Source organism: Maylandia zebra, linkage group LG16, assembly GCF_041146795.1.
Source record: "Maylandia zebra isolate NMK-2024a linkage group LG16, Mzebra_GT3a, whole genome shotgun sequence".
NCBI lineage: Eukaryota > Metazoa > Chordata > Actinopteri > Cichliformes > Cichlidae > Maylandia > Maylandia zebra.
Window position 1 is genome coordinate 10,194,865 of NC_135182.1, and position 23,411 is coordinate 10,218,275.

General features: G+C 40.1%; 1 pseudogene; it reads left to right on the top strand.

Annotated features, from left to right (window-relative positions):
• Positions 1-8,478: 8,478 nt before the first annotated feature.
• LOC143412885 (general transcription factor II-I repeat domain-containing protein 2B-like) lies at positions 8,479-22,115 on the top strand (annotated as a pseudogene).
• Positions 22,116-23,411: the final 1,296 nt, after the last annotated feature.

Below are 23,411 nucleotides of genomic sequence, written 5' to 3' on the forward strand. Positions count from 1 at the left end.
TGCAAGCTGAGCGCACAAGGTGAATTTCACTTAAAACAGATTTCACTCCTCTGCACAAGCATACATGCAATGCTAATGTTTTTGTGGGAACCCCTGTGTTATTGTGCCAGGTCCAAATAGCTCTGCACAGACATTTAATGATGACTTTAAGAAATGTCACAGCTTAGCATCATCTTTTTAAAAAGAAAAAACCTTTAAATATCAACTCTCTCCTGTTCAATTTTTTAAAACTCTTAACTACTCCAAAAAAAAAAAAAAAAAGACAGGCTGAACAGCAAGCAGTCACATTTAACAGTTTTACCAATGAGCTGAAGGATGCTTACAGTTCTGCGACTGTTTCATTTAGCAGCTCAGCTCCCCACAAGCGCTCAGTCAGAGCGTGAAAACATTTCAGAGATAACAAGTTGACTGAGAGCTGTCTCTCTGTATCTTTCACTGGGGAAATACACCTGCAGTGGGATTGTACCTGCACTGTTTAATGTATGCGTCTGCATTTGTATAAATTTCCTATGAAATATGTGATATGATGTGTTCTTGCTCACCTGCTCCCTCCCCCCGTTTTGCTCTTGCAGGCTGTCTCATCACTCTCACTTTGAGAGTGAGAGTGATTTCTTTTGTTTTGTTTTGTTTTTTTGTGACAGCGATCTGGGAAATTAACAAATGTTTCTGCTGCTTGTTTCTCTTCAGTCCACCGGCGCATGGTTTTTGAGGAGCTATGAGGTCTCTGAACCACAATGACAATATCACCGCCGGTATGATGACGAGGGGTTCATATTGTGAAAATTCCCTGAATAAATTACTGTGCCCACTCTTTCTCTTATCTGGTTATGAGTGCAGTTATGACCTCAGTTTCTGGTATTTGGGATGGGTATTTCTTCAATGTAAACTTCCCAGAAATATTTCTGTGTTTGCAGGCTGTTGTTTTTTTCTGTAAGCCGTGTGACCAAATTAATTTAACCCTATGGCGCTTGGCAGGTCACCTCACACGGCTAAGGAGGACTTCATCTAGGATTTCACCCGATTGACGGAGGCAAAGAGGCAGCTTTTTCATACCTGACGGAGCTTTTGATGAGCTCTGCACTGTTAAGACTTGTGATTAACTGACTGAAACGATTATTTAGCAAACTAACAAGGCGGGTAAAAATTGACTTGACGATTTTAAATTTTATCATTTCACAATCCGATTCACTAGGGAATGTTTGGCAGTCACAGTTAGGCTAGATAAGCATGAAATCTGAGGAATTTGAATTGGTTTTGCTCACAGAACAGATTCAGTAAATTAATGGTAAACAGTTAAATAAAGGTGCATTTTGCAGTGACCTCAAACTGCTATTGCAGGGTGTGCAAAGACTGCAGCGACTGGGGATAATCCCACACTTTCCCCCTTCATGTTTCTCAGCAAGAGGACCCGGGCTTTCGATTCTGCGTGTATACTGATCTGACTCGGAGTGAGCAATATTGATTCCAGTTCTGTACAAATGCGACCCCGTCACCTCGCCCTTCCCTTTCCTCCTCCCCGACACACGTCATATAACGTCTATAGTGCACATCAGAGGCAGGAGGTGCGGGGAAAGGAGGGGGTTGACCTGTAATGTTCATTGAACTCCAGTCCCCTTTTTTCTGTCTGCCCAAACCTGAACAGCAAACACCTGATGAAATCTCAACTTGGGAGATACCGAGCCGACTTTGAAGTCGCAGATAAACACTTTCGCAAGGCATGTTTATGTGTCGCAGACTTTGATAATCTTTACTTCATGATGTCAACAGAACAAGTTGAAACCGCAGTGTCTCTGGAGACTCAAGAAACTGCAAAAAAAACACCCCTAAAACTTCTAATTGATATAATTGCTGGAAATGTCATAAAGTGTTGGCATTTTGGCGGAAATCTCTGCATTCTTTCCGTCGCTATTGTCCTTCACAAAGTGGCACGTCAGAGTTAAAATGCCTTATCTCGATTGCTATAACGCTAATCCATTCTCAAGACTCGGCCAATTGGTGTTTTATGAGCCCATTCAACAGTTTAGTCCCGGGTTGATGTTTTACACATGAAGCCTTCAAAGAAGCGGTGTTGCTTTGTCATACTTGAAGAATTTGTCACTCGCAGAACTCCCTTTGAGCTATCGGTGGTTTTTAAAAGAATTCAATACAGCGTTACCATTGAAGTGACTGGCATACCGCAGCTCCAGTACCTCCACCAGTGTGTTTCAGCACTGGTATTTTGGCTCCCAGGTTCATTGTGTATATGAAGGCAGAGGTGTGTTTTCACCGTCTCCTCCCTGGGAATTCCCCTCTGTTCCAGACTCTAACAGTTTGTTGGAGCCGCAGCTGTACATATGTGTATGTGTGTGTGTGTGTGTCAGGATGTATACACATTTTAGAGTGCAGTTATTCACATTTCAGTGTGCATAGGCATGCAATAATGTAAGTGTGCATGCTTACAGTGTGTGCGTGCGTGTGTGTGTTTCCTCCCTGATTCCCAGGGTTCTGCCGAGTTAAACCCTCTTAAATGTCCCCCTGGCTTTTGTCCTCACGTTTCAGCTGAATTTCCCCGCATTCATCCCACCATTCAGACTCTGTGTGTTCGAGCGCTCTGGAATGCATTGGGTTTGACAGGCGCCTGAACTGTGTGTGTGTGTGTGCATGTGTGTAAATGAGCATACAACATAAAGAAAGGAAAGTTTTTTTTTCTTTCCCCTTTTCTTTCCTCCACCTCTTTCTGCGAAGGTGACTCGGAAACACACAATCACCTCACCTTTTGCACACACACGCGCCCGCGCACGCAGCACTTTTCATCTTTCTACACACACACACTCAACACCCACACACACTTCGAGTCACATGTGCTCTCACTCAAAGAGAGCTCTGCACCCACTCACCCTGACACCCACACACCACCCACACACTCACGTGCACTGCCAAATAGCTCACTCTTTACCCTCCCACTCTATCCCCTCTACACCCACCCACCCACCACCATCACCACCACTGAGCACACGCATGTATTTTACACACATAAACACACGCACGCACACACACACACAGTGCTGGGCATGCGCCTGATCTGGTTTCCTCTTTTGCTTTGCAAGCGACCCGCAGTGATAAAATAAACACAAATACGTGATAATCACATTCCAGGCATTTCTCTCCTGCCGGTGGGAAGTTTCAACTGGTTTTCTGCAAGAGTTGGTTTGTGTGAGAGTGTGTTGTGTGTGTGTGTGTGTGTGTGTGTGTGTGCAACCCCAGAGGAAAAAAAGGAGAAAGAAAATGAGAGAGAAAGAGAAGGAACAAAGAGATCTGGGGAGAAGTCTCACACATTCCTCACTCCTGCCAATATCCTACCAGTATTGTAGACCATCACACAGCTCAACATGCACACACACACACACGCGCACTCGCACACACACACACTATGATACAGCCAGATCTGAATAAAATCTCCCAATTTGCACTGCATCTGTGGTATCAGTCCAACACGAGCAATTCTTTTTGCAAATCACAGCATGCAACACTGAACCAAAGGAAAAACTTGCACTCACAATGGCATCATCACATTAAAAAAAGAAGAAAAAAAGCGGCACTGCATGGGATTCATAAAGGCAGAAAAAGAAGTGAAAACACACAAAATTCTTTTGAGCCCTGTGCCTCTGAATAGCAAGAAGAAAGCCATCCTACCTTGTGTTATTACTCATTTTTGTAGAAAGAGACAGAAGCAGAGAGAGAAAAAAAGAGGTTGTAAACGTGAGAATGGAGGACCTCCGTTGGAAGTAGTAGATATAGATAGGACCTACCTGAGCACATGGCCCGCACACTTCCTCAGTCAACACGCTTTGTTTCTCCTCCTCCTCCCCTCTCTGCTGCTACATGCTTCTCCTCCATCTGTCTGTCTCACTGAGCCTCTCTTCTTGTCTTTCTCCCCCTTCCCCTCTCTCTCTCGCTCTCTCTCACTGTCACTCTCGCTCTCTCTCCCTCCCTCTCATGCTCCACAAACCCTCTCCTCTCACTGTGCTGCTCTCTTCAAACTTCACTTCACTTTTCCCCCCCTAAAACAGCAGCAGCCCGTCCTTCGTTTTTCACCTTGCTCTTCTTCTCGGGCACCCAATAGAGTCATCCCTCTTTATGTGAGAAGTGAGAGTGATCCATGAAGGCAGGCTTAACTAGAATGTCACTCTCCTCCCCCCATTGTTGTTTGTGTGTGTTCGTCTATACTGGATTTTATGTGTTGCTATCTTGCCAGTTATTCACCTCCACGCATATGTCTTCAAACATTTTTCTCACTTTCTTTATTAGTCCACCTTTCCTGTCTCATACTTTTGCATGGTTTACACGCAAACACACACACACACACACACACACACACACACACACACACACACACACACACACACACAATGTCAATTAACAAAGATGAATTACTGTGTGTCCGTGGTACTTTTTCTGCGAGTTCATTTCTTGCGCATATTCCTCTCACAAGATAACACCTGCATGTGTAATTTATTCAAGCAAGAAAATCTCGGCTGCAGATTGCAAGAGAGCGTGATGGAGGAAGGACAAATGGAGATTGAAAGACAAGGGAATAAAATTGGTAATACAAGCCAACAGAACCAAAACCAACCCCCCCCCCCCCCCAAAAAACAAACAAACAAAAAAAAAAAAACCCTGACATGCATATCCTTGTGAGACCTCTTTGGGTATCATATGAAATCAGTGCACACATGTCGCTAGACTATGCATTTGGTTACGGATCCATAGCCCTTCTTTTTGAAGCATGGCGTTCAGATTTTAAACTAAATGTAATGTAATGTTTGTTTTTGCTTGCTAAATGAAATCACATCACAAAATAAATAAATAAATGTAACCGAACTGAAAGCAACACGTACATATTTATTTTTACGTGACTATGGATTTGGAGAAAACACAGGCAACAATTTTAATCAGAGGCAATGCTATAGTCTGGGAAGAGCTACGTCATGAGAGCTTATAGAACTGGGCATGTCGATTTGTGCACAAATTTAAGAGCCGATGTTAAAGATGCAAGTTTTAGAGCATAGGACTACTTTGGGCTAACAGAGATTTAGGTTAAAACGCCTCCTTCCTTATGTTAAAATCTAGTTTTTCCATATTTATCTAATACACAGTCTTTGATTTGTGAAGACAGAACAATGAATTAAAAAAAAGAACCTTGCTTTATCTGCTTTGCACCATGAATATTGTTAGAAAAACAGAGAAATTGCAAATTCATTGTACATCTTTGCGGATAAACTGATTAGAAAGACATTTCAGACATAGTTCCTGTACAAGCTCAGTCATCTTCCAGAGCACTGAGCCACAACAGGCACAATGTAGCAGCACAGACTGTGTCGAGCGTTTTTCATTTTTTAGCTCGCTGTGTGTGTGAGTCAGTGAACATGCTTTGGATCAGTGGTCACAAGAAGCTTTAAAGGCGTTTGCTTTATAGAAAACTGCAATGCCTTGTCCACACAAAGATCTGTAATTACTGTACATATCTTTGAACCAGCAATTAAAGACGATGTGGGCATTCCTGATGTGAGCTAGAATATCTTGTTTCATTACACTGGACAAAATTTTCAGCATTGATTTTTTTTTAATCAAAACTGCGTAGCTGTGAAATACTCATATAAACAGCATTCTTAGATAATTTCTTGTGCACTTACGTAATAAATAGACTGAAAATAAATAATTTTGCAGTTATACAGTTGTAATTCTTTTAGGTTCTTATACTACCTGACGTGATGGCTGACCTGACCCCACTTTATGCACACATATCACCAACTGCGTTGAATGTAAATTAGCATAATTACACACTTTTCTGAGTGACTGATTGTAACTCCATTATTTACTGGGTACATTAAACCAGTGCCACTGTTTTTTTTGTGTTTGTGTGTGTGTTTTTGTGTGTTTGACTGTTGGGTTTTCCTTTTGTTTTTAACTTCCATATTTCCATGAGTGCGTTTTCCAAATGCTATAAACATAACCTCCAAACAACTCCACAGTCTTGTCAAGGATGCTTTGTTAACGCCGGGATGGAAAAGGTGCCCTTTGTGAGCGACAGCCACACGGTGGTCGGTGATATCCAGCAGCCATGAGAAAGTGAGAAAACACATGGTTATTTTGACGCCGTAATCAGAAATTCCAAATTTGCTTCAGTGGTGGGATAGTGGGAATGCAAACACACCTCACTGGGCAGCGAGAGAAGGGGATGAATGTCCATAATATGCCGTTGTCTTTTCCATTCCCCTTTTAAATATTAGTCCGTGGGTCCACTGCCTCCATAATAATACGGAAGGGAAGCTGATGGGATATCTGGGTGCGTTTCCATGTGAAGGGACAGCAGTCACGGTCCAGCGCTAATGTGTATGGCTTTTTGATGAACAAGGGAAGCATTTGTCTGTCTTGTCAAACACGCTTTGTTGTTTTTCCTGCTTTTGACAGAAATTATGGCCAATGTGATGTCTCAACTGAGGGAACGTCCTCCAGCGTGCTCCATAATGTCAAATAATAACACAGATACACCCGTCCGTCTGTCACCGTGGTATAAATTTTCTCCGTCTGCGATTAGAAATTAGACATGAAGGATAGAAAGTGAGTAACAAAGCAGGGCAGGTTGGTTCGTAATGCTTGATTTACCCACGAGGCACGTTGCCGGCTGTCGGAGCCCACACCCACCAACAATCAAGGCATAATAAGTGATTTCATCTTTTGCCTCTGCTTTTGTGCAGCAGATTAGAAACTCTACTGAATGACCATCCCTTGCCCACCTCTTCTTTGCATCCGCCCTCCTTTCCCTGGCCCAGCTGTGTACTGTATGTGCACGTATGAGTGTGTGTATATAAGTGTGGGAGTGTGAGGGTGAAGGAGTACTCTGCGTGGGCTGAAAACAGTGCTTGGGCTTCATGTGCTGTGGTGTTAATAGGCCTTTTCTCCCCTCAGCGGGACACAGAGAGCTGTCATTTACATGGAGGTAATGGAGTGATGGAGAAGTGGATGGAATATATGTGTGGGCGATCGATGATGAGGGCCTAGCACCTAGCTCTTTCTCTCTGTCTCCCTCACTCATTTTTTCCCTACTCTTGCTTTTCTTTCTTAGCGTCTTTCTCTCCTTCCCTGTCTCGATGTAAGTCTCGTTCTCTGCTTTTCTTGCATTAGTCATCAAGCGGTTGTTATGATTGCTACCAAGAGAAGAAATTCAAAGATGGGAAAGTAAACATTAAAGTCCTTGAAGATGTTGTGGATGCAAAGAATTTCTGTGTGAAGTTGAACAAAGAAAGGCAACAGTAACAGAAGCAGGTTAATATTTTTTAAATGTACCCGCTGGCTAATTGAATATTCTTCCACAAGACATTAACAATCATTTGGTGATCAAATAATTTTTGTCTTGTTTGGCAGTTGCTCAGTGTCAGTGGCTGAGCTTGAGCGGTGTCCAAACACATGGGAGAATCAATTCACTCTGTGGGAGAGTAAAATAGCCTGTGTGGAAGGGAAGGCACCCATCCAGCCAAGCTGCTATCTTGAATTTAGTTGTTCTGTTAAATGACACAAATTTCAGTGAAAGGATCCTCTTGCTGTGTCAGTTTTAATAAAATCTGTATCATTTAACTAGATTTTCCCCCCCACAATGGGGTGAATAGGATGGATGGAAAACAGTCTACTTTTAGCAGAAGTCTTGTGTTCTGGAGTTTTAAATCAGCTAAGTTTCTGGTTACGTCTTCCCGGCTATTGCTCTTATTTTATTTGTGTTTATTGTATTTTCAGATTCCTGTTCATTCCTTTCATTTTTGTAGTATTTTTGTAGTATTCTTGTGAATTTTAGTTCTGGTAAATGTAAGCTTTACCAGTCCTAAACGTAAGTCCTTTGGACTGCTTTCAGTCTGAACTAAGACTTGTATCTTTTATTTTTTGGTTATTTCTGTCTACCTCTTTGGGTCCAAGCATCTCAAAATTCTTGTGTGTATATGTAAAGATGTTTTAGGCTTAATAATAAAGTTAGGAGACTAAAAAGGAAAGGAAGGAAAGAGTGAGAAGAAAAAGCTAAAAATGGTTTGTGGTATGCTTCAACCCAAGCTTCTTCAGCACCTTTGGTACAGCTCAACCAGGTGAGCTATACCAATGCCCCCTTGTCCTCACTTTTTGACATTACACTTTGATCACAACAGGCTCTTTGGACAAGGAGGCATTTAATGGTGGCATTTTTTTTTCATGAAACTCTTTGAAATTGTAGCCAATCTCATCCCTGAATATGGGCCCACTGTTACGAGGACTTAGCCCACTATGAGATCCCCCAACTGAAGGTGTGGTCCTGAAGGATGCCATGCCTGGTCTTGGGCGCCAATATTAGTCCACTCTCCGTCACAGCTGGGTGGTTCATTGTGCAGCTTGCAAGCAAAACACCTGCTGCTGCTCCTGCCAACTGCATTCCTACGGCTGTTTCCTTGAATTCACCACCTTCTTCAAAGAGAAACCATGACTTTCAAGGTCACCATTCATTTCCAACATTCTCGTCCCCTGTGCTGCCAAGCTGTCATGTTCATAACCACCTGGAATCCCAGTGTCCTCATTGCTAAGCTCAAGCCTTTCAGCGTCATCATTTACATCCAGCCCAGCATTCTTGACCCTGCCCAGCACCCCAGGTGGCTTTATGGTAGTCCCTGCACCTGGGTCAGGCCCAGTTGACACCAGGTCCATGCCTGTAGCCATATCTGGATTGATTACTGCCAGACCTAATCCCATCACTGCTAAGAAGGCAGTCAATGTTAGACACAAGCACATCCCTGATCCAAGGTTGGTTAGCCATAGATTTTGAATAATAGTCTAATCTAGTCTATATCAGTAAATCACATTACATTGTGTACATACAAGGAATGTATTAAAACATAAATATAATAATATTAACATTCTTTCCTTTGAGCAGCTGAGCAGCAAAAGGGGGAAAGAAGCAAAAATAAAAAATTTCCATCTATCTCTGTAGGTAGAAAACGGAAATAAAAAAAAACTGCATTGTTTCTCCTTATGTCAACAAAACAAGTGATTTATAATTATAGAACTGTAGAGAAAACAGCTGAAAGAAAGCAAAGTAATATTATTTCTTTACCAGAGAAATCAGATATTGTTTGGGCGCATCATACTCTGAAGGCAGTGGGGGTTTTCGTCCAAGAAAGGTACTTTTGCTTTGCCTGTTAGCACCGAGGCGTGATACAGTTAAGAAGATGAAGGGATTGCCCATGGGAAAGTTTGGGATGGTTGTTTGTGTCATTTACTGTCACCAGAGAGTAAATGCATTTCCTTGAGTTTATTTCTATTATTACCAGTTATGTTAATTAATCTTACCAGAGAAGATAAACTCGAGAATTTCCCAAAAGTGAAACGTGTTTAAAAAAAAAAAACCAAAACCAAAAAAAAAAACATTAATCAAATTAGAAAAACAACAATTTTAACTTCTCAATTAAATCTTTTCCTTAAGTTTCTTCCAATATCAAAAACAAAATTCCATTTGGTTGATCTAATATCCATAATTAGATATTAGATCAACTAAACCACTTATTGCAGCTTCTCATGAAAGCCAAATGTTTGCATCCAAAAGCATTTTAACACCTTTACATTTTTAACAACATAAATTTTAAATAATAAAACCTTTTGCATGCAAATGTTCAGAGCAGCTTAAATAAATGTATTATTTGTGTTTGGAAACTTTGAGCATTAAAAAAAATAATTTAAAGATACATTTGTGTGGGTTTGCAGCGATGTACGTGGAGATAAAGCCACAGCTTGACAGAAAACATAACTCTGCAGGGTGTATTCTTGATAAGAGATAAACTGCTGCAGGTAATGATTCCACATGCTGAACTAACGGGAGGAAGCCGAGACAAGTTTAGTATCAGGAGATACACTGGGGGGACCAGGGGGGGCTCTCCCCACCTCTTCTGAGACATCGGTGGTCCTATTAACTTGTCACTAACAGGAAACACTCACCACAAACTAACGTCTTCTTCCACCCAGATCGCACACACACACTCACACAGCTCATTGCCTTACAGGGACCACATGACTATAACAGCCATTAGTTTCTCACTTATTCATGTGCTATAACTGCCCATATAGTGACAGCATCGGGGAAATACTAATGTGAAAATGTGACAAAATAATACTTAAGTGAGCACATGCATGTACGCATATATGTGTGTGTGTGATTTCCCCATGCACCTCAAAGAGGGAATTCCCCATCAGCTTTTTGACTGCAAGGGGACTCTACTCGTGTCCCAGCAGAGAACACACCTCTCACTCTGAGTGCTGGAAACTTTTCTGATGCTCTGCGCTCTACCTTTCAAAACTCCTTCTCATCTACATCTTTGATGACTTAATGGCGACAGTCTCAGTTTTTGCAGCCCAAACTAAACTTTTCAATTTCTCTGGGTAAACATATAGAAAAACATGTTATTACATCACTGGCCTCCAAGTTAGTTATTCTAACTAGGCAGAACACAGTACCTTCATATCAAAGGAACAACATTTTAAATCTTTACTTTTCTTTTCCTAAACCTTGAATACTTGAAAAAACTAAAGACTTAATTTGACCTTTGGTTCCTATACCTTGAAACTAGCTTAAGTGCAGTGTAGTACTGAACAATGAGCCTACTTCATTGTAAGTAATAGAAAATGCAGTTTTTCTCTTTAAATAAAATACTCTTAAAGAGTAGACTTTATATTTTTCATTACATTTTAACATTTCATTAAAAATATATTCGTTTTAATAATTTCCATAATTTGTGACCTATTATGACATGAATGGGTTTTATTTTTTTAAACTGCTTTACAATTTATTACTATGTACTATCACTTTTTACATTTTGCGTTTACATTTTTTAAACTACAGCTGAGCTATTTAAAATAAATAAATAAATAACAGAGGGCTGGTATGATGTTAAGGGTGTCGTAATCACAGGCTGTAATCCCAAAGATTGTGGAGTCAAAAGCAGGACAGAGACCCATGATGAAAAAAGCAAAATTGCTTGTTATTCCTTGTTTTTCTTTTACTGTTCACAAAAATAACATAAGCAACGAATTCCTTTCATTCCTTTGCATGTGATGACTTAATTGAGAGCAGTAGCTGAGTTGACTGTTTGTTGACAGTTGGAAGCATTTCTATGTTTTGCTGACTTACAGGTTTGTTTGGGGGTTCAGTCAGGGCTGGACTGGGACAAAAAATCGGCCCGCGCATTTTGACTAGAGACCGGCCCACCAAAAATGTGACGTCATTCAGGGGTAAAACCGCAAAGGATTCTGGGAACTTGTGGCAAGAGGTACTAGCGCATGCAGGCTTTCAATTGAACTCAGTTACACAGCGATAAAAAGAAACACAAAAAATGGCAAGAAGCTGTTGTATTATTAACTGCAATAGCCGGTGTTGTGCCAAAAAGTGATTGTCTGCCAAAAACTGATTTCCGGTATTTGCCAAAAACTGATTGCTCGTATTTAAATTGCTATAAGTAACTTGTTGGGCTATAATATGTGAAACATATGTCAAATGCATCCCTCATGGATGACATAAAGTCATCTCTCCATCTCTCTCTGCTGCTCTTCTGTCTCCTCTGTCACAGACTTCTCCACTTTTGATGATAAATCAGCCTGGTGCAACATGTAAGGATTGGCACAATTTGTTAAGATTTTGAGGAGTTTGAGAAACTAACCTTAAGCATAAAATAAAATTTACTATCAGTAACTTCATAGCACCCGCCCAGCAGTATATAAACTCCGTCATGCTAGCTAGTACGCAGTACCAGTTATTCTAAGTGACTGTAAAAAGTCAGCATAACGAAAGCAAACTCCAACTAAACTTGGTTTATATCTGACACAGAGAGACAGCAGGTCATAACTTCTTACCTGAAGTTCAGTTCCTCTGCCACTATGACCGGCGGCCGCCTCGGGTCTCTCCTCCTCTTGCCTCCCCTTTCCCTTATCCACCTGCTGGCCTCCACCACTTGCTGATGTTGCTAAATATGTGGAAGCTATGCCATAGCTACCGCCAAACAATTCAGTTATTTTTACACATTTGGCAGCCTGAAGGGCTTGTTTCTTTTTGGCCCTAATTTTTTCTGCACCTCCTTTCCTTTTTTTGTTCTCCATTTTCTTTAGTTCGTCTATAAGATTGCTAAACAAGGGGGAGGGTGCATCCGACCTCCTCGGCTGTAATTGGTCCAGCCCAGAGTCGATCATGACCAATTGGCCAATCCAACACCTTTCATTATTTATACCCTTCCAAAAAAAAAAAAAAAAAATCGATCGGCCCATATAAAACAAAAAATCGCCAGCGGCCCACCGGGCAAATGCCCGGTATGCCCGATGGCCAGTCCAGCTATGGGTTCAGTCATTGTCCAGACTAGACAGTTCACAAAAAAGATAGATGAGAAAATATAGTCAAGGAACTGACTGAAACAGGAGCAAAGGGCTAACATTTAGAGAGCCTGAAAAGTGCCCTAAGGGGGACAGCAAATGGAGGTGTAACTGGTCCTTAAATCCAATGATGCAATAAGTTGATGAGATGGCATGTGATGGGTAAACAAGAGAGCCCTAGAAGAGGCTTTCTCTCTCTTTAACTTCTTTGTTTTAGCATGGCTATCTCTACAGCTTACTTACTTAGCTGTAGGGATAGCCATAGCTTAAGTTTAACTGATAACCAGTATGTTTAGCAAACAATTTGGTGTTTAAAGTTAGCTATGTACTGGAACTGCTTCTCCATACCCATTTCTTTCTTTTCACTGTTAATCAGTGCAATTAAAATGTTCATTTTTTAGTCATTTCTATATTTGTAGCTAGCTATTTCAAAGTGTTTACCATTAGGTTTAGCAGTAATTTCAGTTCTCAATCAATTTAATCATATTTAAAATCAGTTTCTATTTTCTTTTTTTCTGATTCGTTAAATCAGAATCAGATTTACGACATCTGGGATGAGACATCTGTAGTCTCGATTGGGAATCACTGCTGTAACAGAGAAAGAATTCCAGTATTCCATTAGATTTACAGACTGTATCTACAGTAGACAAACAAACAAAAACTGATAGATACACAAAAACATTTTATTCACTTTGAGCACTTTGAGTTTGTTATTTTGTTCTGCATAAGTTTGGACTGGTTTATGAATATTCTGGGACAGGCAAGCTAGAAAGTTGTGTACCATGTGACAGAGACTCAAGTGTCCTTGTCCCTGCTGATCCATAAGCACATTATGATGCAGCTAGTTGAACCTTCACCGAACCTTCACAGAAAAGCACTAGAGAAAAGTCAATGAGATGTTCTGTCATTTTAGGGCAGGATACAGAGAGGCATTACAGAGATGAGTGACATTTTAATTCACATAAGTGGATGTGAAGTTTTTGTAGATGTAAACACCTCAAAATTTTGATTCAGTGGGAGAAGTAGACAAGTTTTAATCTGTCAAACAAGCATTTCAGCGGTTTTCTTTAAGGATTTCATGTTCAGTAAAATGCTTTTTAAAATCTGCTGTTATTTTTATGTATATTTAAGAAATTTTTCTTTTTTATATTTGATGAAAAGAGAGTTATGGAAATAGATCAGAGATGGAGGGGGCTGGGAGGAAAGAAGGTGGATAGTTTAGACTGCTGTCACAATTTATCAGCCTCTTTCTGTTCTACCCCCAGATGAATGGAATCACAGGGCTACTGATTATTTTCACGCCAAGCCTTTCCATGTTGTCTGCAGTGAGTCTGGATCATTGGTGGGGAACCCTGCTTCTCCAATCACATTACTTGTCAGAGACACAGTTTACCCACGTGATTAACATGTATTTTGCATTTGTTTGTCTTAGTGCATGTGTGTGGGAGAGAGAATAACCATTACATAAATGCATAGGTGTGCAGGTGGACAGGTGTGAGTGTTACCGTTGTGGGAATTCCCCAACCTGAATCCTGTTAGCTATTTGTGGGTCAACTGCTTTAGCCTGAAGCGAAGGAAAAACTGTGTTCCTCACCACAGTGGCATTTAGCTCACTTAGTTGTAAACAAAGCAACATGTTTGGAGCCACAAAAATGCTCTGGATTTCTAAATGCTTTGGACATAGTGTAAGAGCTCATTGAGAAAATCTGAGCTGAGTAAAGTAATGGGACACATCCTAGAGAAGTAAGCGTACATGAACGTGTGTCTGCTGCACAAATATTGTATATTTTTTAATAACCTTCAATAGCCTACAAAGGTTATTCAGTGGTCAGTCCTATATAGATCTACTGTTTTAAACACAGAAGACAAAAGACTTCCACTTTATCCATAAGGTTGATGAATTAAAACTGAAATTAAAATTTCAGTATTTGTAACAGTAATATTTGTCCTTCTACTTAAGTACAGAATATGTCTCTACTTCTGCCAACTCTGTCTTTTTTTTTACTTTTAGCATCTAGTTTTTACATCACACCGTGCATTTCAGGACTATCAAATATGAAAAGTTTGTTTCGAGAGTCAAACAGTAACTGGTACTTACAGTTATATTGCTGCTGATCTTATGAAGTGACGATTTTCGCCCATATAATCTGACAAAAACGATCCTGTCAATAAATGAGAGAAGGTGAGTTCGTGCTGGTCACCAGTGTTTGGATTCTGTTTACTATGCCTTTTATACATCAAGATTAGATTACTGTAATTCCCTTTATACTGGTCTCCATTCTGCCCTTGTTCACAAACTGCAGCTTGTTCAAAATGCAGCTGCACGTCTTTTAACTGGAACTGGCAGGTTTGAGTCTATTACTCCAGTTCTTTCCGACCTGCACTGGCTCCCTATTAAATTTCGTATTGATTTTAAAATCTTATTGCTCACTTTTAAAATCATAAATAACACCGCGCCCAGCTATCTTACGGATCTCCTCAGCTTTTATACCCCTGGGAGAGCGCTTAGATCAGCAGGCCAAATGCTCCTGGTGCGACCTAGATCTCGGCTCAAGACCAGAGGTGACCGCGCATTCGCCGCTGTTGCACCCTACCTCTGGAATAACCTCCCTCTAGCTATTCGGGCGTCTGATTCAATTCAATCTTTTAAATCTCGATTAATAACTTATTTGTTTAGCCTTGCTTTCCCCGCCTCCTAGAGCCCGCATTTTTGGTGTACTGTAAGTTATCTTTTTTGCTTTATTAATATTTATAATGTTTTAACCTGTGCCTACTATGCCTGGTGTATTATATATACCACCCGCCTGCTAGTATATTTTATTTGTATTTTGTGTTTTGTATTTGTATTTATTATTGCTCTAACTCTGTTCTGTGAAGCACTTTGGCATACCTGTGGTTTTTTAAATGTGCTATATAAATAAAATTGTATTGTATTGTATTGTACTAACTTCTGGATCCCGCCTGCCTTTTAATGTCCTGTGACGTCAGATGCTACCATTCTAAAGATGCATCCCAGATAGCGACAACTTCGAGCCAATCCACCTTCAGTTCAGTTCTGGCCGCTTATGAACAGCGTCATTAAACAGTGCGTTTTTCTTTTCACACTTAACCGACACAACAGCAGCTTCTCACACAGAAAATACTGGGCAAGTACTGAAAACTATCATGTCAAATGTGCTTCTTTCATGGAGGTACCATTTCAGTGATATTATACTAATATGAGAGAATGAAGGTAACTGCTTTGTTTGCGTTTTTATTCAGAAATGTGAGTTGTGGTGATCAGAGTTAGCTTATAGCTAATTAGCTACTGGCATGTTAGCTAATACAGAGTGAAGCTCTAAGAGGTACAACCTTTAAAAAGCCCATCAGTGATTTATTTCCATGTGGCAAGTGATTCCGTTTTCTGTTGTTACTCCAGGATTGAACACATGAAGGAATTCCCCCCCTCATTCAAGTACAAACTGCAGTAACATTAAGCTAACAGCTCTAAGTTAGCGCACATCCATCAGATTAAAGTGGGTGATACTTAAGACTGGTTTGACTGAGTTAGGAAATGTGCTACATTGGAAAGATACATGATTTGTATTGCTCAGTTTCAGAAATACTCCAACCAGTCAGTTCGCTGCCTAAATCATACCAAAGGTCAAAGTAACTTAAAGCATGCTTTTCCCCATTCTGAAGCTCCTGATGTGTATCTGTGTATATGCTTGTACTGATGATTACATAAAACCCAAGGTTCTCTATAATGTTCTCACATTCTAGCCAGTGTGCCACAAAACAATTTATTTACTGACAACTGACACAAAATTCATAGTCGATAATTTAATTTTTTTTAACAACGTATATATAAGCGATATTTATTTCTTTTTGTTCATTTCACTTCAAAGGATAAGGAAAATAATCTTCATGTAGGATTTATTACTCATTGGCAATTGTTTAAGCTGTACAATGAGAAATGCCAGTTTAGGGGGTATTTCCTATTTTTACTCATCCACTTGTGCTAATCCAAATGCATATTAATGTGTGTTAGTTCATTCTTCCAAGGTCAGTACAGCCTAAACAATGTTAGAACCTTAGTTGGGTTATTCTTGCTTTAGAGCAGGGGTGGGCAAACTACGGCCTGCAGGCCACCTCCGTTGGGCTTTTTATTCCGGCCCGCTGAAGATAGGTGTGTGTCATCCATGTCTCGAGCCATGAAGTCGCGGTGTGAAGTTGCTCTAATTAAGTACACATTTGCACTGTGAAAACTGAAAACTGTACCAGCCCGGGCTACTCTCTGTTGTTAACTCTGCTACTGCTCTGAACCTATCTGCAACAATGAGTGGGCCAAAGAAAAAAAAAAGCCAACAGTGAGCGCAGAGTGTTTAACAAGGAATGGACAGTAAAGCGCTATACAAATTCAGGCCATTTACCATTTACCAAATACTTTTTCACAGAAGTTTGGTCAAAGGCTATATGTCTTATTTGCCAAGAAACCACCGTCACTTGTCCACCAAGCATCCTAATTATGCTAATAACCAGTCGCTCAGAGATTAGCAGCTAATTTGCAGGCTCAGCAAAACACCTTTATCTGACAAACTACCATCCAAGAATCAAGCACAAAGGCAAGTTATTTCCTGGCATTCAAATTAGCAAAGGCCAGCAAGCCATTGTCTAAAGGGTAGTTTCTCAAAGAGTTAGTGATGGGATTTCTGGCTCTTTTTAGAGAACCGGCTCTTTCAGCTCGGCTCACTAAAAAGAGACGTCTCTTTCGGCTCCGAACTGGCTCTTCAGGTTGTTTTGTTGCTTTGATTAATTTATTATTAACAATAATATAAAATTATGCACAAAAGGAATTACTAACATAAAAAAAAAAGTGGTTTTATTTATATATGTTTATATATAAATATATGCGGTGGCACCTAGAGACAAAGCACGTACAAACTCCAAAACACATTTCTAGCGTTCACTGAACTTCCAAAACAGAGCTACCTAGATCACTTAAATTACACAATTGAAAGCATGAAAGCATATGTGTATTGTTTGTGTATTTTACACACAAGCACACATATATATTCAAATAATTTAAAAAAAAATTTCATTTACCTGTTACTACCACACACCAAATCCGGTCCTTGGTACTTGCTGGCTTGTGTAGCCACTAAGAAACAAAAGCTCAACACTGCGCCTAGCAACCTGGAGCACTTCTGTTGTCTTTTGTAAGTGTTTTGGATTTTTTACGTGTTTTGGAGTTCGTACGTGTTTTGAAGTTTGTGTGTGCTTTGTCTCTCAGGGCCACCGTAAATATACTTTTATTTATTCACTCCACATAAAATGTAATAAATAAATCATATAATACAAAAACCAACTATTCACATTTCAACTTTTAACTATTTAAATTTTCAGCTTTTTCCTTTTAAACAAATTTAAAGTGAAAAAACACAAAACACTGCAAACCACAACACAATTAAATATAAATTAAAATATAAAAACAAAAAGAAGATGCATATTCTCTGTCATATGGGCCTGCATGAATAAACTTTCTGAATCCTTTATCATCTGCAACTGAAAATAGTTGTGGATGATTACTATACCTTTCTAATGTGACGTTGTTGTCCCTGGCTCTATTTCTCTGTCTCTCCCTCAGCTCTGTTCCTGTGCTACTGCAAGTGTAACCAGTGTTGCCAACTCCTCAGTAAGGAAAATCGCTATTGGTTGTCCTAAAAGTCGCTAGAAGTCGCCAAATGACGTCATCGCCTAATTTGCATAATTGGTCATGCTAATCTAATTGTAACCTACGTTGTTGGAGAGAGAAATAACATCGTGGAAGACACATAAAGTGAGTAAAAAACGTCCTAAATGCAGTTAGAATTTATTTAGAACTACAAATTAAATTTCTTTTAGCAATTATTGTTTTTTAATGTCACAATTCCAACCCTGCTCCTTTATCCGGGCCTGGACCAGCAAAAGTGACCCGAAATTGGCACTCTGGTGGAGTTACTTTGTGTGTGAGAGTGTGTGTCTATAAGTAGTTTTAAACCTTGTGATCCACAAAACAGCATAACAGTAAAAGAACTGACTGCGTTACAGTCAGTGCGGGAGCAGCGGCTTCGCTCATGCGCGATTCATTTGCCTTTTGGACGCACAGGTGTGAACATCTCCTGCCCTGATAGCAGCTGGGGGAGGACTATCCTCCGCCTGGGAGCGCTTTGGCATGGGTGAGGTGCCCACCGCAGCTTATTGAGAGTAAGAGCGATATGCGTTTTCACGTCAAAAAGTCGTCATAAATAAGTCTCCAATAACACCAGAAAAAGTCACCAGATTTGTCACTAGTCGCTTTTTAGAAAAAAAGTCGCTAAGGGGGTCTGAAAACTCGCTAAATATAGCGACAAAGTCGCTAAGTTGGCAATACTGAGTGTAACTACCGCCACTCCCCCCCCCCTTCCCAGCGCAAAGCACAAGGCTCGCATGCAGAGTGAAGCGGAAAAAAGTGCAAGAGAGAGGGTGAGAGAAAGAAAAAAACAACAACCCATGGCTCGCGATAAGGAGCCGGCTCGCGTCGTTCACGTCAAAGATCTAAGAGCCGTTTCGTTCGCAACCGACACATCACTACAAAGAGTGCATGGTTGAGACAGCAGGTATCTTGTGTCCCAAGAGAAGAACAAATTTGAAAAAATTAGATTACCAGGCAGGACAGTGACTCACCTTGTAGAGCTAATCGACGAAGACTTAGCTAGCAAGCTAAACAAAAAAGTCATTTACCTTATATTCCTTGGCACTGGATGAAAGTAATGACACAAAGGCGGTGTTGGGAAGGTTACTTTTAAAATGTATTCCACTACAGATTACAGAATACATGCCCCAAAATGTATTTTGTAACGTATTCCTAGAGCTGGGCGATATGAGATTTTTTCATATCACGATATGTTTTTTTCATTTCAGGCGATAACGATATATATCACGATATAAGCCAAATAACTATATTTGTAAGATTTAAATGTGCCGTTGCTCACAAGTAAAATGTGAAATAATCAGCAGCTTGTTTTTATTTAAATATTTATTTCCCATAATAAGTTCAACAGGGTAGATGTACTTAAGGAACATGAGACTTTTTCAGATAAATAAAGGCAAATATTGCAAACTACACAAAAGGCAGCCGCTAAAGCGTTTAAGTTTCAAAATAGAACAAACGAAACAGACTACTAAATTGTCAATTCCACTTAGAAACGAAATATTAATTCTAAAAATAAATCTTAGTTTGTTTTACAGAAGAACAGACAAAACTGACTAACTTTTGTCAATATCAAATAAACTGAGATCTAAAAGGAAATTCTCAATCTCTCCTTGTTGTATAGCTGAGCTTTTCAAACAGTTTTAACAGTTACTTTAGTCTGACAAAAGCCGAATGACGAATTAGCGCTTCCAGTCAGAGACTGAGGCTACGTCCACACGTACACGGGTATTTTTGAAAACTGAGATTTTCCGTTTTCGTTTTAAAAAATAATCCCGTCCACACATAAAGGCAGAAATGAAGGAAAACGCTGCTATGAACATGCCAAAGCAGCAGGTGGCGCTAGATTCCTAACCGTGCAGAAATGTTGGCCAATCAGAAGTCTAGAAGCCTCGGTGGGAAAAAGTAAACAAAGCTGGGGCATAGAAGCAGAACCGAGTCGTATGTGTGGAGGGACAGTAACTGTGTGTATATGTAAGCATTTAAACACTGCAGAGAGTAGAATTAACAGTATTGTAGAAATTCATTTCACCGAAACAATAACGTGGCGCACAGTGTGACGCATGCACCAGTTTATTGTATTTCCAGACTTGCTTTCGGCACAATTTACAGTGCACGCTACTCTGTTTTTTGTCAGACTTGAAATAGCCGAAATACCTTCACACTACGGAACTTCTATGGCTCTTCCATTCGACAATCTCTCCGGCATTGGAACCATCATCTTTTTTCTCTTCGGTCACGCTCGGTTGATTTTTCTAGTCGGCACACTCATTTCCTCCATTACACGCTGGCTCCATTACCCGCTGGCTGCTTCCCAAACAAACACACGTGCGGCTTGGCACTTGTGCTGTACGTAACAAGTCACGCGACGTGACGCTGCGGCTGTGATTGGTTCGGCTCTGCGCTACTTAATTTGGATTGGCTGACCTTTTGTAAGAGGACAAGAGCGGCGAAGTCTATCGCGATAGTTTAATTTCTCTATCGAGTAAAAGTTATATCGCGATACATATCGTTATCGTTCTATCGCCCAGCTCTACGTATTCCGTTACGTTTCTCAATGAGAGTAACGTATTCTGAAAACTCTGGATTACTTAATATATTATCGTGCTTTTTACAACTACATGAATGTACTATTGCTGTGTGATTTATTACTATTACTGAAGGTCCGCGGCTCCGAACCGTAGTAAAGGGACCTCTGGCTAGTATGTCGGGTTCCGTGTCGGGCTCGTAGCCGAAAAATAGCTTTACTTCGTTGTCTGGGTCACTTTTGCTAGCGAGAGACAAAGAGAGGCGTTGAAAGGCTGCTCCAACGGAACTTATTGTTTCGGAGGAAAACACGAACATGGTGTACAGTCGAGTCTTAATAGCTTACTTACAACTGGGCTTGTCAGGCACTCTTCATGGCTGCAGTGGTTATTATTATATTTACATGCTTCCAGCTCCCCTTTCTGCTGGATGACAGCTCATACTTTTCCACTCTCCTTTTTCTGCCTCCTCGCGCTCACAGACACATAACGGGTATGGCAGTCCATTCTCCCTGCAGCACGGACTACACTGCCCATGAGGCTACATTCTTTAGGGCTATGCCTGTAGCATTCTGCGTATTAGCTTAGGACAACAACAACAAAAAGGCGCTCTCTCACCCAGGAAACACACAAAGAGACGTCACCCTGTAACCATGGCAACCGTAACGCTGCCGCCTGGAACAACAGAACAAACAAAATCCAAACAGTCCTGACCCGCGACAATATGAAACAGGAAAATACCACGTGTAATCTATTTATTTCAACAAAGTAACTGTATTCTAAATACCACCTTTTTAACTGTAACGGAATACAGTTACTCATATTTTGTATTTTAAATACGTAACGGCGGTACATGTATTCCGTTACTCCCCAACACTGCATAAAGGTCACCGCTCAGCTTTTAATTTTGATCGCGTGTCGGAGGTCATCAAGAGGGACAAGCTACCGTGGAGTACACTTGCCAACGTCACCACAGATGGATCGCCAAATCTGACTGGAAAAAAAGTCGGGTCGTTCAAAAGAATCCAGGAGAGGGTAAAAGAGGACAACCCTGAGCAGGAGGTAATTTTTTTACACTGCATAATCCACCAGGAAGGACTGTGTAAATCCGCACTGCAGCTTGATCACGTAGTGAAGCCAGTTGCGAAATGCATTAACTTTATTAAAGCAAGGGGGCTTCAGCATCATCAGTTTATTGAAGTTTTTTGAAGAAATTGACGCTGATCACCAGGACTTGCTTTACCACTCTAATGTCCGCTGGTTAAGTTTGGGGAAAGCATGTCAACGAGTGTGGGAGCTCAGAAAGGAGATCTCATTTTTGGAGCTACTTGAGAAAGATGGTGTCTGACACAAATTTAGCTTTTGCTGTGGACATACTGGCACACATGAATGAGCTGAACGTGAAGCTGCAAGGTAAAGACCAGTTTGTGCATGAAATGTACACAAACGTCTGGGCCTTTAAAACCAAGCTGGTTTAATTCTAAAAGCAAATGTGAAATAAGTCGTTCGCTCATTTCCCCACACTGGCTATGCTGAAAGAGGCACCTCAACATGTGAAAAAATACAGGAAATCACTGGATGACCTGCATGAAGAATTCTATTTTATGCATCATTAAGCACAGCCAAATTCCCAAACATCCAGAAGATGTCACAGAGGATGCTGGTGTTGTTTGGCTCTACGTATGTATGTGAACAGACTTTTAGTGTGATGAACAACAGCAAAGCATCCCACAGATCCACGTTGAGTGTTGAAAACACCAGATTTTGATGCACTGACAAAAAAAGGTGATCAACAACACTGTTCCCACTAAAAGTGAATGTAAGCATTAACACTATAATGCCTTGTTAATGTTTTTATTTGATATGTATGCATCTGGTGCTGGCCTGGACCGCTTTTTAAATTTTAAAAGTCAGTGTGGCCCCTGAGCCAAAAAGTGTGCTCACCCCTGCTTTAGAGAAAGATGTGTGAAACAATTCAAAACAGACAGCAGAGCACAAGTTGTTACAATATCCAACTTTTATAATAAAAATTGATTGTTCATTCAGTGTATATTAACATGTGTTAGATGTGGTGAAGATAAAGAAGACCAAATTAAAAAAGATAGCAATAATAAAGTAATTGTAATTTAAAAAATGCATTTATATTTAATTTATATTTACTTTTTCTAAAAATGATTTTTTTTTTAAAGAAAAGGTTGAGGTAAACTGATCCTTTTTTGTTATATCGCTTTGCTTTCTTTTTACCACCACCAACAATCAATGCAAAAAAAATAATCCATGTGTACATGGATATGTTTCCATATTAAATAAATACATTTTGTCTACAAATTAGAATAATCACAGTTAACAAGAACCTCTAAGGATAACCAAATGTAATAGATAACTTTTTATCAAATAATTGATTAGCTTGATACGATAAATTATGACATTTGGTTAGTAATATTGTTTATAAATGTGTAATTGTTTTTAAATAGTGTCCAGTAAATAAGTTAATAATGTGATACTGACTCAGACTTAGCTTCATTGTTATTGCAACCATTTGACACAATGCGAGTGAAACAGTTTCGTAGGTCTTGGTATATGCAGCATGCTACTGAACAATTGGTAAACAGTAGAAAATACCTAGAATAAATACTTAGAGTAAAGTAGAGTAAAATATAGTGACAATATGTCACTAGTGTCACTATACACTATTACATTACACTAGTGTATTATAGTGTATTATTAACATAATACTTGTGTAAAAGTGGCAGAAACAAGTCTCTATAACAGTT